The sequence below is a fragment of the Aethalodelphis obliquidens genome, unplaced genomic scaffold, assembly GCF_003676395.1.
Source record: "Aethalodelphis obliquidens isolate GAN/ISIS:26980383/991018 unplaced genomic scaffold, ASM367639v1 scaffold5, whole genome shotgun sequence".
Classification (NCBI taxonomy): Eukaryota; Metazoa; Chordata; class Mammalia; order Artiodactyla; family Delphinidae; genus Aethalodelphis; species Aethalodelphis obliquidens.
The window spans coordinates 53815390-53830555 of record NW_020837949.1 but is presented as its reverse complement, the minus strand read 5'-3'; the positions used below and the strand labels follow the sequence as shown (position 1 = coordinate 53830555).

The 15166-nt window shown below is 37.6% G+C and overlaps 1 long non-coding RNA gene across 2 annotated transcripts in view; it reads left to right on the top strand.

Annotated features, from left to right (window-relative positions):
* The first annotated feature begins 89 nt into the window (after positions 1-89).
* The window catches only part of LOC113618338 (uncharacterized), a 112609-nt gene continuing 97532 nt past the window's right edge, over positions 90-15166 (top strand). For both annotated transcript variants that reach the window (XR_003431976.1, XR_003431977.1), the window contains exons 1-2: positions 90-469; positions 4022-4114. This is a non-coding gene — a long non-coding RNA (uncharacterized LOC113618338). The remainder of the gene's footprint in view (positions 470-4021; positions 4115-15166) is intronic.

Genomic DNA, 15166 nt, shown 5'->3' with positions numbered 1-15166 from the left:
GCTGCCGCAGGTTAGCCTCAGCGGCCGTAAGGCGCGCGCGCTCACGGAAACGTGCGCATGCGTTTTGCTGTGCCCCACGGGAAGGGGAAGGTGGTGTCTGTTAAGAAGCAAGCGGAGTGAAACGCTGAGGAAATGTTGAGCGGCAATGTGACAGGGGACAGTCAGGTGCGGAGTAGCTGCCTCAGGAATATTTTGAATAGGATGGCACTGGAGACTCTACTGCCTTGGAGGAGTTTTTATGCTAATTAAGGAAACCACAAGATACCTCAATCTTTACTCTCGGCGAAGCAGAGTGGAAAAACAAAACAAAACACCTCCCACGGACAGTAAAAGCAAACTCGTAAAAGACTCAGAAACTCAACTGGGAAAAAAGCTGTTAATTCATTGACCAGCTGAGTAATATCCAGCAAAATCTTCCAAGAGACAATGAATTTAAAATTTGGGACCCAAAGGTCAGGATCTGAGATCTGTAAGAATTTCACTGTGTTCTGTGGGGAAGGAATCTTGCAACTGTTTGTTAGATAGTAGCTTCTAGGGGTCCGGTAGATACTATGGGTCATTATTCAACTCTCATTTGCAGCGCGCCTTTGTGAGAATTAGATTCCCTTTTCTCGAGCTGGGCAGGACCAGCAGAGTGACTGGGTCTCCGTCCGCCCCACCCACCCCGTCTCCCGCTGCCCTCGCGCGGTGGACAGAGGTACACAGCCCTGCTAGGCGGCCCTGCACTACGCTGCCAGCCTAATAATCTTTCTGAACTCAAAACTGAGAATCCTTCTCCTATTTCTACCCCTCACTTATGACAGTAATTGTTAGGAAATACACGGTGTAAGAACCGTCCCTTTCAGTCTTGATTCCCTTCCTGCTACTGAACCTCCCTCTACCCCACCCCCATCAATAAAACTATAATTGTCACTTAACCTGTAATGATTAATTAATCAGGAAATTAGGATGGGAATTCCTTGGCGGTCCAGTGGTGAGGGCTCGGCGCTTTCTCTGCCGAGGGACCGGGTTCAACCCCTGGTCAGGGAACTAAGATCCCACAAGCCACGCGGCAGGGGAAAGAAAGAAAGAAAGGGAGAGAGGGAGTGGGAGGGAGAGGGAGAGGGAGGAAGGAAGGAAGGAAGAAATTAGGTTGTTACTAAGTAGGTGTTTAGTTTAATCTTAATAACATTTGCTGCCATTTGGATTATTATCTTTACTAGGTCTTACAATCTCAGAATTATGCTGAGCCCAATCTGTTTATTTATTTTCTAAGGTTTATTTTTTTTATTAGTGAACACAAGCCCAAACTGTTTTCCTTGTCATAACATTTACATGGGAACATAATAACAGCAGATAAAAATAAATGGGAAGTTGATATAAAAACATCTCAAAATACTGAGGAACATTAGGTACTATAAACAAATAAGAAAACATAATATTTTTCTTGAACAAAACACCATCAGTCCCTGAAATATTTATTACAGCTCTGGTTACCAGTAAAAGAAAAAGTAATAGATAAGTAATAGTAAAAGAAACATGAAATGTAAATCGTCCCCTTTAAATGTTCGGCTAAAATGAACATGAGGTGAAATGACCCTGATGCATAAGTCATTACTGACAGAAACTATTATTAGTTCTGCCACTGAGTGGATAGAATGCCTTCCCCATGGCTGCTCAGATTAAAGTACAGGCAAACCATTAAACTCAGGCACTAGAGAATTTTGCATAATAAGCGATAGTCTCAAATGAGCCAGTGGCATACATACAATTTGATATTTTTAATGTTGTAAACTAGAGTTATTCTAATAAAAATAACTAATAAGCATTCTAATAATCATTTTATTTTGGAATAATTTAAATTTACAGGAAAGTTACAGATAGCCCAGAGTCCTATATACCCTTTACTCAGCTTGCCCTAAAGTTAACGTCTTGTATAACCATTTGTCAGAACTAGGAAATTAATGTTGCTACAGTGCTCTTAACCAAACTATAGACTTTATTTGATCTCACTAGTTTTTTTCAACAATAACCTTTTTCTGTTCCAGGACTCAATCCTGAATACCACATTACATTTAATCTAATAAACATTTTAGTGTAGTTTATTACTTTAAGCATAAAATGAACAAATATAATTAAGAAGTCTAGCACTTTATAGTGCTATTTTATAATCATCCCGCTTCTCTCTGTTAATATAGTTACTCAAGAGGTAATTTACCTCAGCATTTGCTGTGATACTAACTTTCTGATACTCTTCATCATCTATAATTTTTGTTATAATGATATAGGTTAGCAAGAAGTAATCATTAAATTGGATTTACTAGTACGTCCTAAGAAAATGCTTCTTCTCTGCAGTTCCTCTTCTGGAGCCACCCCAAGGATAGAACGTTGAAATAATTGGGGTTTTTTTTTAGTTCTTAACCTCCCTTTTCTGCATCCCCCACTCCCTTTCTTTTAATTGCCTCTTCTTATTACAGGTACTAAGTACCCTTCTGCTTTCCCCTCACAGTACCTATCAAAACTGGATCTCGGGCATAGCTTCGATACCTGCATTTTACAAGCTGATGTGATTTTAAGTCAGTGTGTTGATTCTCAGGGCATTTACTTTTAGTTTTTATCTCTAATTGTGAAATGAATAAAAGGCTCTAGCTTCTAGTAAAAAAACTCAAGCGTGAGTGTGGGAGATCCTTCCATGGGGGGGAATATGTGAAAGAAGCGGAGGCTTTTTGGTATCCTTTGTATAAGAGAAGGTAGCAGCTGACACTGTTTCTATAAGATTCAGTCTAACTTTAATTACTTTATTGATTCTATAACCCAACTTAGCAGGTTTCACTAGCTTTCATGTACAAAGAAAATAATACAACACAACGGTCTTGTTAACTATAGTCCTTTATCCGTATGATCTCCAGAGGAGTTTTGGGGTTTTTTTCCCCTTTAAACATACAGATTTAATCAGATCACTGGATTCAAGATCCCCTCAAGGGCTCAGCATGACTGCTGTATCCATGTCTCAGATGGGAACATTTATAAAGTTCCTTTCTTGGACATTCCATCTTTATATATTATTGCCACCTTGATCTTGAAAAGATTTTTTTTTAAGGGGGATATTTTACCATCAACTATTCAGATGTCTACACCTTACCCTTTTTTATATTTCCTAATAGGTCCTTTGGCTCAATATATACTCTCTGAATATTTGTTAGTTAATTTATTTTTTTTAGGAAAGACAATAGCTAGATTGCTAATTCCTATGACATATGAATTACCTGAAGTGGGGCATAAAGTTATTCTCACTCACAGCCTTATAATCCCCAAAACTAACGTCAAATATTCTTTTAGTTTCATACTGTTAAAAATATTGTTACTCTGAGAATCATTATAAATTGGGGTCTTACACTCTACGATAAAATGAAGTTCTCCTAGATGATGAAAGTAAATGGACTGAACGAATGAGAGCTATATACCATCTAAGTTCTTCATCTCTAAGTTAAAATGTAATATTGTCAAAGTAAGGGCCTCAGATCATGTAATGATTGTCCTGAAACAAGGCCTATGTGAAGAAAAAAAAAAGTGGATTTATTGCCTTTCTTCCTAAGGATTTATAGTTTCTTCATTTATTCATTCATGTAACAATTACCAAGTTCCTAATTTGTCCCACACACTCAGCTATGTGCTAGAACACTGCCTTGGTAACTGGAATAACTAAGTAAGAATAATTAAGCACAGTAGTTGTGTTAATGAAAGAAGCAAATTTTAATATTATTGATACCTGAATTCATAGTGAGTGGAAAAAACTTATTTCTATTGAACATGATTTTGCTTTGCTTTTAATGCACCCTGTTTTTAATTTGAAGGGTATCACTGAAAGGTTATTTTCTTAGAAATATATATATAGAAATCCTAAGAAATAGTTGAATCATGTTTTGAAGACCCCCATTGTCAACCATTTGTACTAGAGGAAGAAAAATGTTTTAAGGGGCTTCTGCTATACTATGAGTCACTGAGTGCTCTTTTTTTTATACTTTCTTTTAATCATCTACAGGTATAAGAATGGCAGTGGAATTATCAGAAGGGCCTTTGATAATGATGCTTCCTGCTTGTCCAAAACAAGGGTACTCATGCAGCAGGAAAGTTGGTAGTGTATTGAATTCTCATTTACCTAAACCATTTTCTTTGTTACTTATTACTGATATTTCATAAAGCAGTAACCACTTACTGAGAAATAGAATTTTCAGATAATTTGAATAGTAATTCAAAATAAGGAAATTAATGTTTATATTAGCTTATTCCTGTATTATTTTGTTTATTACTACCACATCATAAATTAATCAGCTAAAATATTCTCTTCTAGAAAAAGGTATTGTAAGAATATGTAAATCATTGTCCTAGGCATGTGTGTTAGACTATCACTCTGTACATGGTAAGCTAAGCTACAGCTTTGGAATGAAACAGCATTTGTACACATTGCACTCATTACATAGCCTACTTAGACTCATGGCAGAGAATATACTCTGAGATGGTGCAGAACACATAACTTATTGGAGGATATAGTTGGAAATGAAGTTTATTGAGAACTCATTTTGTTCAAGAGTTTTATAGAGTATAACTACCAAATATAGAATGGATGGCTGGTGGGAAGCAGCCGCATAGCACAGGGAGATCAGCTCGGTGCTTTGTGACCACCTAGAGGGGGGTGGGACAGGGAGGGTGGGAGGGAGACGCAAGAGGGAGGGGATATGGGGATATGTGTATACGTATGGCTAATTCACTTTGTTATACAGCAGAAGCTAACGCACCATTGTAGAGCAATTATACTCCAATAAAGATGTTAAAAAAATAGAGTTTTATAGAGTATAAAACATATACAGTTTTTTGAACCTTTCTTAAGGGTCATAGACACTTAAAAGAGATATACTTTTAAAAAATTAAATCAATAATAATTCCTTTTGACCTTTGAATTCATTTACTCATTCAGTCTAGTTCTTGCAACAGCACTAAATCTTTCATTTGGTTACTGCAGAGCTCCCAGATATTTTAGTATTAATTTCTTATATCTATTTCCTTATCTCCCATTCAGTCTTTAACTCACTAGAACTTTAATTCTGTTCTTACTATTTCACAAAAATTGCAGTTACTAGGTCCTTTTCTCAGACCGTATTTTATTTGACTTGGAAATATCTATTAGAGAGGATATTAGATATATTGGATATACCCCATTTTTGTTGACCAAACTCAATGCTAACAAAGGAGAAAAAAATGAAGATATTGAAAGCTAATATAATCCATAGAACTTTTTATTCTGTGTAATGCTTTTACATACTTCTTAGTAAGAAAGGTTAGGCTCAAACCCTTGTATGTGACAATACTTAGGCTGGGGGAAACCCACAATGTTTTGCAATTACACTAAGCATAGTGCCCCCCCCCCCATCCCTTGACCTAACAGAATGCTAAGACAGTTTCTGATGAGTTAGAAGGACATGGCAGTAGTTGAACAAAGGAGAGGATAAGGCTATGTCTAGAGAGAGTAAAGAATAAGTTGTTTACTCTAGGGAGCATTATAGGATAGAGCTGGTATAAGCTTTATATGTGAATGATTTTTTTAAATTACTTTAACATCGAACAAACCCTAAGCATAAAACCTAATAAAACACATTTTTTGGCTTCCCATTATCTCTTTAAATTAAATATTTTACGCTTTCATTACATTTTACATTGAACAAGCCCTAAGCATAAGACCTAATAAAATGTGTATATATATATATATATATATATATATATATATATATAGGGGGGTTTTTTTGCTTCCCATTATCTCTTTAAATTTTTTCAATGATGGAAGCTTCCCCCCACCATTTAATTAGAGTTCTAAGATTTCCACTCACTCTTAGATAATAAGCATTCCTGAAGACACTTGAAGGCCCCAAACACTGTATGGATTCAGAAATTAGAGTGTTGGCTCCTGTATAATAATTGAAACTCTGCATTTAACTTGAGTTACATCTTTTCCTCTCTCTCAGCTATTGCTGGATTTAGTTGCCAGCTTGCTAACCTTGGCTTTAGACCTTTCCAGGTTTGGTTGGAGCATGAAAGGGAGAAAGAAAAAGATAATAAGAAAATCCTTACTTGAACTTTGTTTGGTGGGCTAGATATGAGGTCCTGGCATCAAGAGATATTTAGGGTTGACTCTCTTATAGGTGCTTTTGTGGGTACTTGGAAGAGTCCCATCACTGGAGCCTCTCACCTCTGGTTTCCTAATGGATAGATCTCTATTTGAGTGGTAGCTTTAGACTCTCCTTGCCCTTGCTACCTCCAGAAATCGGGGTTCCACATAAATCTTATCCTTGTGGATCACGCCCCTTGATCCCTTTCTGTAGCCCTGTTGGACTGAATCCAAGGTGAGCTCTTCCTCATATACTACCCACCTCCAGGCCATGGGAAACCCTCATGTAGACTTTACCTGGGCAAATTTGATAGTGCAGGCCAATCCCCAAACAAAAGAAACTCTCCACCATTACCATCAAAGCAGTTGGTGAGCCAATCTCTTGGCTGCTTGACTTCTCTGGACAGGAGTCAAGACTACAGTCATTTTACCTCACCACTGCAGAGGTAAGACAGTAAGTTCTCTCAGTAGGCTTCTCGGAGGCACATCCAAATGAGTATGAGGAAAGGGAACAGGCATACTCTAATCCCTGCCCATCGGGGATGGAGGACCTGAGAGGTCCAGGAATTTTGTGAACGTTTCCTTTCAAAATCTGAATTTGGGTCTGGCACCTTACTTTGGTAAGAAGTATCTCTGTTCCCTTGATGTGTCAGCTGTAACTTGTTATTAAATATCCTAAGATATTCCCTTTTTGAAAAATAAGAAATTGGGGGCTGGAATTGAGTTTGACTAAAACATTAACACATTATTTTCTATTCTTTCTTGCTTCTCTGAGTGATCCAAAAGTTGTCATTTCTCTTCTTAGTTAATTAATAATTTAGTTACGGGGAGCTGGAGAAGGAATTAATATGAATTTTTCTCTTTACAACTTTTGTATTATAATAACTGATATATATTTGGGGGATGATATTTCCCACCTCTTTTATTATTTTTCCCCTTCTGATATGTAAAAGAAATAATAATAATCCTTCAAGTAAACCTCTGAGGGCTGATCTTGGACTGTGAAAACTGCTCTCTTGTGTGCCATTCATTTCAAATTTGGACTTCTCTTTAGCTACTGTGTAAATTGTCTTTCCAACAGATAGGAATGATTGCATAACTTCATTAAGGAAATCATCTCACATGAAATGTCATCTTAGAAAATAATGTTAATATTATCAATCTTGCCATATAATATTTTTGACAGAAAATTCTCTCACAGATGAAAGGTAGTTTTTTTTAATCAAAGGAAAATGGTGTCTTATTAGCTGATAAATACTCTTTTTGTTAAAAGAAGATGAGATCTATGATGTATAGAAATTACATATATTTTTCTTTACTAAAAATTCAGTCTCTACTCTCTTTTCTGCTTTTACATAATTATAAACAGAAAAGAAAGGAAGAAGAAAAAGAAAATCCAGAGGGTAATATGTTAGGAATTGTCTAACTTTGCTTTCTGGAGATAACTTTTCCAATTCTCTTAAGAATTTGATGAAACTTGTGTATGCTCCCAACCTAAAGTCCCTGTGAATATATACCAAAAATTTTCATTCCACTTAAGGGCATTCAAGGCTCCTTTTCATCCATGTAAGCATAGGTAGTTTATGGACCCCAACTCCCACCACTTCCATAACATCATCTTTCCCCAGTTATCCCCATCTTAGTTATTAGAATCATCATAACTAACTGATGAAGCCCAAACCCTCAGAATCAACCTGAGTTCCACTCTTCCTGATTTCTCATATCCAATCCTGATTTCTCATATCCAATCCATCAAGAATCTAGTTGGCCAAACCTCCTAAATATTGCCCAGTTCCAATACCCTCTTACCGTCTTCACTCTTCCCTTTATTTATCGTCTGCCTGGACTGTAGTAAAAACCTCTCAATTGATTCCTGCTTACACCCTTGACCTCTTTGGTTCATACTCCACAGAGTAGCCTGTGGGATCCTTTGAAAACATAAATCAGATTATTTTCTTTTGTAGCTTAAAATTCACCAATATCTACTCATTGCTATTAGAGTAAAATCCAGAGCTATAAAGCCTCACATGACTTGGTCCCTGAAAATTTTTTCATGACGTTCTCTTGACACACTAAACATGTCCCGAATTTAAGGTCTTTCTGCTAGCTGTTCCCTCTGCCTGATATCTTCTTATCTTCTTGGACAACTCTTTCATATCGTTTTAGTCCCTGCTGAAATGTCATCTCTTCAGAGGTGTCTTCCGGACCACCACGTCTAAGATAGTAGCCACCTCTTGGTCATCTTCTATTTTATTATTTTCATAACACTTGACACTATCTGAAACAGTCCCTTTTCTTTATGTATCTGTTTACTTATTTACTGTCTGTCTCCCACCTCTAGGGCCTTGTCTACCTGTTTTCCACTGCAACTCCAAACCTAGCTCAGCACCTGGCAAGCAGTGAGTGCTCATCAAATACTTGTTGAATGAAGCATGTGATGGCTTTATTTTGTAAAAACATTATGAAATTAGTTGATGTCACAATTATACTCCTAGTTTTTTTTTTTTTTTTTTTTTTTGGCGGTACGCGGGCCTCTCACTGCTGTGGCCTCTCCCGCTGCGGAGCACAGGCTCCGGACGCGCAGGCCCAGTGGCCACGGCTCACGGGCCCAGCCGCTCTGCGGCATGTGGGATCTTCCCGGACCGGGGCACGAACCCGTGTCCCCTGCATCGGCAGGCGGACTCTCAACCACTGCGCCACGGGGGAAGCCCTATACTCCTAGTTTTTATAACATATGCTTATAGAAACATTTACTGTGAAGACATATATTGCATGCCTGAATTGTACATGAATCTGGATTGCTTGGATCGCAGTGATGAGAAATAACAGTAATCCATAATGCCCTTTTCCAACTGCTCTCTCAATGCCTGCCGTACCAGCATACCATTCTTTCTGTAACTGTCCCCTTCAGGAAGCTGGTCCCTCATTATGGTAAATATCTAACCCCCTGAGCCCTAAAACTTTCCTTTGGCTTCTCTACCCTTAAATTCTCCATGGTGTTGCCTGGCCCACAGTAATCCCCAATTAGTCATATGTTATTTTTATTGGCTGTGTTTTTGATGATGTCCAGTTTACCTCGGGTCTTCTAAATGGTGTAAATAACACCCCCCAAGCTAGATGTAGGGGGCCAAATGTGCTGTGATTCTAGCTAAAAATTAACAATAAGATACAGATTTAAAAACATATTTCCTCTAATCTCAAAAGGACTAAGCATCAAATTGTCCTATATCTCTGTAGAATTTAGAGGAATAATAGTCTACAAAGCAGTTCCAGAAAGCTTCTCTATATCTATTATTTCAGAATTCACAGGTGGATCTACACCCCAGTTACCCCTAGGAAAATCCTCCACATCTAATAGGGAAACTCCAATATAAAGCACACTATTCTTATTAGTGTAACAGAGATAAAATTATTAACTAATTGTGTAAGGAAGTCATAATTACTAATTTACGGACATTCATAGCCTCCCTCTTCTCCTTGACAGTCCACCTACACTTAAAAGAAAGGATTCTGTCTTTTTGGCCTCTTGGGGCTATTGTTTGCTATCCAAAATTCAATTATAAGTCTAAACAAATAAACAAAACAAATGAAACCAGAAAGGCTACATGGAGCTACATAACAATAAGCTACAGAAGAAGGAAAGAGAGAAGATAGAGAGGAAAGGCACATGGGGAAGCTGTCAGAGAAGTTTTGGAGGGCAGGGAACTCTGAAAAGTTAGAGTTTCTGGGAATAGCTATGGTGCTGGAGAATATTAAGAGGAATGATGATGGTCTGAGAAGATTTTAAAGATGTGCTGTTTATTAAGAATGCACCAAGACCCCGAATAGACAAAGCAATCTTGAGAAAGAAAAATGGAGCTGGAGGAATCAGGCTCCCTGACTTCAAATTATACTACAAAGCTACAGTAATCAACACAGTATGGTACTGGCACAAAAACAGAAATCTAGCTCAATGGTACAGGATAGAAAGCGCAGAGATAAACCCACCCACATATGGTCACCTAATTTATGACAAAGGAGGCAAGAACATACAATGGAGAAAAGGCAGCCTCTTCAACAAGTGGTGCTGGGAAAACTGGACAGCTACATGTAAAAGAATGAAATTTGAACACTACCTAACACCATATACAAAAATAAACTCAAAATGGATTAAAGACCTAAATATAAGACCAGACACTATAAAACTCTTAGAGGAAAACATAGGAAAAGCACTCTTTGACATAAACCACAGCAAGATCTTTTTTGACCCACCTCCTAGAGTAATGGAAACAAAAACAAAAATAAACAAATGGGACCTAATGAAACTTCAAAGCTTTTGCACAGCAAAGGAAACCATAAACAAGACGAAAAGACAGCCCTCAGGATGGGAGAAAATATTTGCAAATGAAACAACGGACAAAGGATTAATCTCCAAAATATACAAACAGCACATGGAGCTCAATATCAAAAAAACAAACAATTCAATTAAAAAATGGGCAGAAGACCTAAATAGACATTTCACCAAAGAAGACATCCAGATGGCCAAGAAGCACATGAAAAGATGCTCAACATGACTAATTATTAGAGAAATGCAAATCAAAACTACAATGAGGTATCACCTCACACTGGTCAGAATGGCCATTATCAAAAAAATCTAGAAACAATAAATGCTGGAAAAGGTGTGGTGAAAAAGGAACCCTCCTGCACTGTTGGTGGGAATGTAAATTGATACAGCCACTATGGAGAACAGTATGGAGGTTCCTTAAAAACTAAAAATAGAACTACCATATTACCCAGCAATCCCACTACTGGGCATATACCCTGAGAAAACCATAATTCAAAAAGAGTCATGTACCACAGTGTTCATTGCAGCTGTTTTTACAAGAGTCAGGACATGGAAGCAACCTAAGAGTCCATTGACAGATGAATGGTTAAAGAAGATGTGGTACATATACACAATGGAATATTAATCAGCCATAAAAAGAAACAAAATTGAGTTATTTGTAGTGAGGTGGATGTACCTAGAGTCTGTCATACAGAGTGCAGTGAGTCAGAAAGAGAAAAACAAATACCGTATGCTAACACATATATATGGAATCTAAAAAAAAACAAAAAATGGTACTGATGAACCTAGGGGCAGGGCAGAAATAAAGACGTAGACGTAGAGAAAAGACTTGAGGACATAGCGGGGCAGGGAAGCTGGGGTGAAATGAGAGTAGCATCGACATATATACATTACCAAATGTAAAATAGTTGGCTGGTGGGAAACAGCAGCATAGCACAGGGAGATAGGCTTGGTGCTTTGCCATGACCTAAAGGCATGGGATAGGGAGGGTGAGTGGGAGGGAGGCTCAAGAGGGAGGGGATATGGAGATACATGTATGCATATGGCTGATTCACTTTGTTGTACAACACAAACTAACACAGTATTGTGAAGCAATTATACACCAATAAAGATTTATTAAAAAAAAAAGAATGCACCCTCCCCTCTCCCTTTGACATTCCTGTCAGAAGACCTATAATACTTCTAATTATTTTTTGGTTACTGAATGTGTATCTGTTCTGAGTCATGTGGAGTACCGATGACCTAATCCAACCAAAATAAAGGTGGTCTTCATGTTGTTAGTTTGCCTTTTGATTTTGCAGAATAGGTCTTTGTGCCTGGCATATTTTTCTGTTGCTGGACCTTGTTCTTTAGTATTTTGCACTGTTTTTCATTCTCTCTATGGTTCCTGCTGTACAGCATTCTCTTGCTCCTGCACCATGGGCTTACGCAGAGGGTGTATGAAGGGAGCTGCATCCCTCAGGGTATAGAGGCTTCCCTTTCCAGAGTACTGGTTGGTACATTCTATTTTCAATCCTTATAGTTCTAAACAGATTTAGCAGCAAAGGAAGATTCTAGGAGATTATTTTATTCTTATACAATATTTGCAGTTTTTTAGACATTTCCCCAGAAAATACCATCTACTTCTCATTAGTTCTCTCCTGTTTAATTCAAATAATTATGTTTTAACTACCTTTTATAAATGGGTCATTTACTGCCCTGAATTCTCTACCTCATCATGCTGGAAAATAATCCAGATCTCCAATGTTTATTACATATGGACATAAAGATTTACTTGTTTCAATAAAATGAGAAAAGAGGCAAAAATAAAGGCCCCTGGAACAAATATTCATCTTTGTATCTCTCCGGTTCAGTGTGTGGCTGAACTCAGAGCAGGTGCTGGATACCAGTTTGAAGGAGAGAGAATTGGAAGGAAAGCTAGATGGAAGGAAACGTAGAAAGAAAGACAAAAGGGAAGGAGAAAACCGAGGAGGCTGTGAGGGGCACCTGTTGGGTGTACTTTTAAAAATGTGAAGAGTGTCTGAAAATGGATTGAAAAGGCTGTCACACCTGGGAAATGTGGCCTGACTGACATTCACCTGAGTACTAGCTTCTGCAGGCCCACAATTGAGTGAGTGTTATTTGTAAATTTCACCTTGCCCACCTTGCCACAACATGGGATTCTCTTGGTCATACCCATTTATAGGACATAGTTATTAATTATTGTGCAGGACAAAGTGAGGTGTAATGTTATGTCTTTATATTTGTATTTAATAATAATTAAAATAAAATCAATAAAATATGTATATATTTGTATAAAAAAAGATTTGTTTCTTACTGAACATTGCATTGAGTTGGATTTTCCAGTAGAAAGGAAAGTTCGATTGTGGTAAATATGGAGATGTAACACCAAGATCCCCCTTCAAGGAAAGACTTAGCTCACCTGCTGGAATTGATGTTAACAAGCAGCTTTTAGCAGTAGGCTCCTTCAAGAATTGTCTCAGCTGCAAGAAGCCGCACCCTTCTGGGGGTGGTCCTCCATTGACTAACAGAGAAGAGAATACAGGGCCGACCAGCTTGACACAATGTGAACAAATCTGACAGACCTTTCCAGCTTCAGCACTCCCTGTGGGGTTCTCTGAGGACTTCACTGGAAATTCATCACAGCTCAGCTTCTCTCTCTGCTTAATCCTGCTTCCTTCCCCTCCCTTCTGCAGGTATGGATCCCAGGTTCTTATTTCTCTAAGAAATATCGTGCCCCCTAAATGCTATCACCTGCTTCCTGGAGAAGCCAGCCTATGGTAATGATCCTTAAAGCTTAAAAAATATTCTACTAGTTGGAAAGAAATGTAAAGCCTGAAGTTTTCTTCAAAATCTAGAAGTTATTGTTAACTTTTGACTACAACTAGAAGGTTAAAAGGTTACTAATAGAGATCTTTGCTTTCAGAACATCTGCTTATTTACTTTTACATTATTCTCCATATTTTTCTTACATATAACATTTTTCCTATAAAAATTAAGCATCTTAATCCTTTCACTGTTTAAAGATTTTATGGTATAAGGACATAATTAACTGCAAATAGCTCAGATGTTTGCTTTTATTTTAGTAGTATTTTCAAAACCCATAGTAATTTAGAATTTCTAGTGATTTGGATGAAGCATTAAATGCACAACCTATGAGAAAAGCAGGATAAAATTTTTAAATGCTTTAACGGGAATAAAATTTTTTATGATTTATTTTATTTTTAAATCACTCTTTTCCTTATTGCAAAGCAATACAGGCTGAAAGTTGCAAACAAAGGGAAAAAAAACACCCTAAATTCTATCATCCAAAGAAGTAATTATTGTTTTTGTGTGTATTATTTTAGCGTTTTTTAAAACATCTTTATTGGAGTATAATTGCTTTACAATGGTGTGTTAGTTTCTGCTTTATAACAAAGTTAATCAGCTATACATATACATATATCCCCATATCTCCTCCCTCTTGCATCTCCCTCCCACCTTCCCTATCCCACCCCTCTAGGTGGTCACAAAGCACCAAGCTGATCTCCCTGTGCTATGCGGCTGCTTCCCATTAGCTATCTATTTTACACTTGGTAGTGTATATATGTCCATGCCACTCTCTCACTTCATCCCAGCTTACCCTTCCCCCTCCCCGTGTCCTCAAGTCCATTATTCATGTCTGTGTCTTTATTCCTGTTCTGCCCCTAGGTTCTTCAGAAGCATTTTTTTTCTTTTTTTCGATTCCATATATATATGTTGGCATACGGTATTTGTTTTTCTCTTTCTGACTTACTTCACTCTGTATGACAGACTCTAGGTCCATCCACCTCACTACAAATAACTCAATTTCATTTCTTTTTATGGCTGAGTAATATTCCCTTGTATGTATATGCCACATCTTCTTTATCCATTCATCTGTCAATGGAAACTTAGGTTGCTTCCATGTCCTGGCTATTGTAAATAGTGCTGCAATGAACATTGTGGTACATGACTCTTTTTGAATTATGGCTTTCTCAGGGTATATGATCAGTTGTGGGATTGCTGGGTCATATACCAGTGCTCTTTTTAGTTTTTTAAGGGACTTCCATACTGTTCTCCATAGTGGTTGTATCAATTTACATTCCCACCAACAGTGCAAGAGGGTTCCTTCTTCCCAACACCCTCTCCAGCATTTACTGTTTGTAGATTTTTTGATGATGTCCATTTTGCCTGGTGTGAGGTGATACCTCATTGTAGTTTTGATTTTCATTTCTCTAATTATTAGTGATGTGGAGCGTTCTTTCATGTGTTTGTTGGCAATCTGTATATCTTCTTTGGAGAAATGTCTATTTAGGTCTTCTGCCCATTTTTGGATTGGGTTGGGGTTTTTTTGATATTTAGTTGCATGAGCTGCTTGTAAATTTTGAAGCTTAATCCTTTGTCAGTTGCTTCACTTGCAAATGTTTTCTCCCATACTGAGGTTTGTCTTTTCATCTTGTTTATGGTTTCCTTTGCTGTGCAAAAGCTTTGCAGTTTCATTAGGTCCCATTTGTTTATTTTTGTTTTTATTTCCATTTCTCTAGGAGGTGGGTCAAAAAGGACCTTGCTGAGATTTATGTCATAGAGTGTTGGGCTTATGTTTTCCTCTAAGAGTTTTAGAGTGTCTGGCCTTATATTTAGGTCTTGAATCCATTTTGAGTTTTTTTTCTTTTTTCTTTTGTCGTACGCGGGCCTTTCACTGT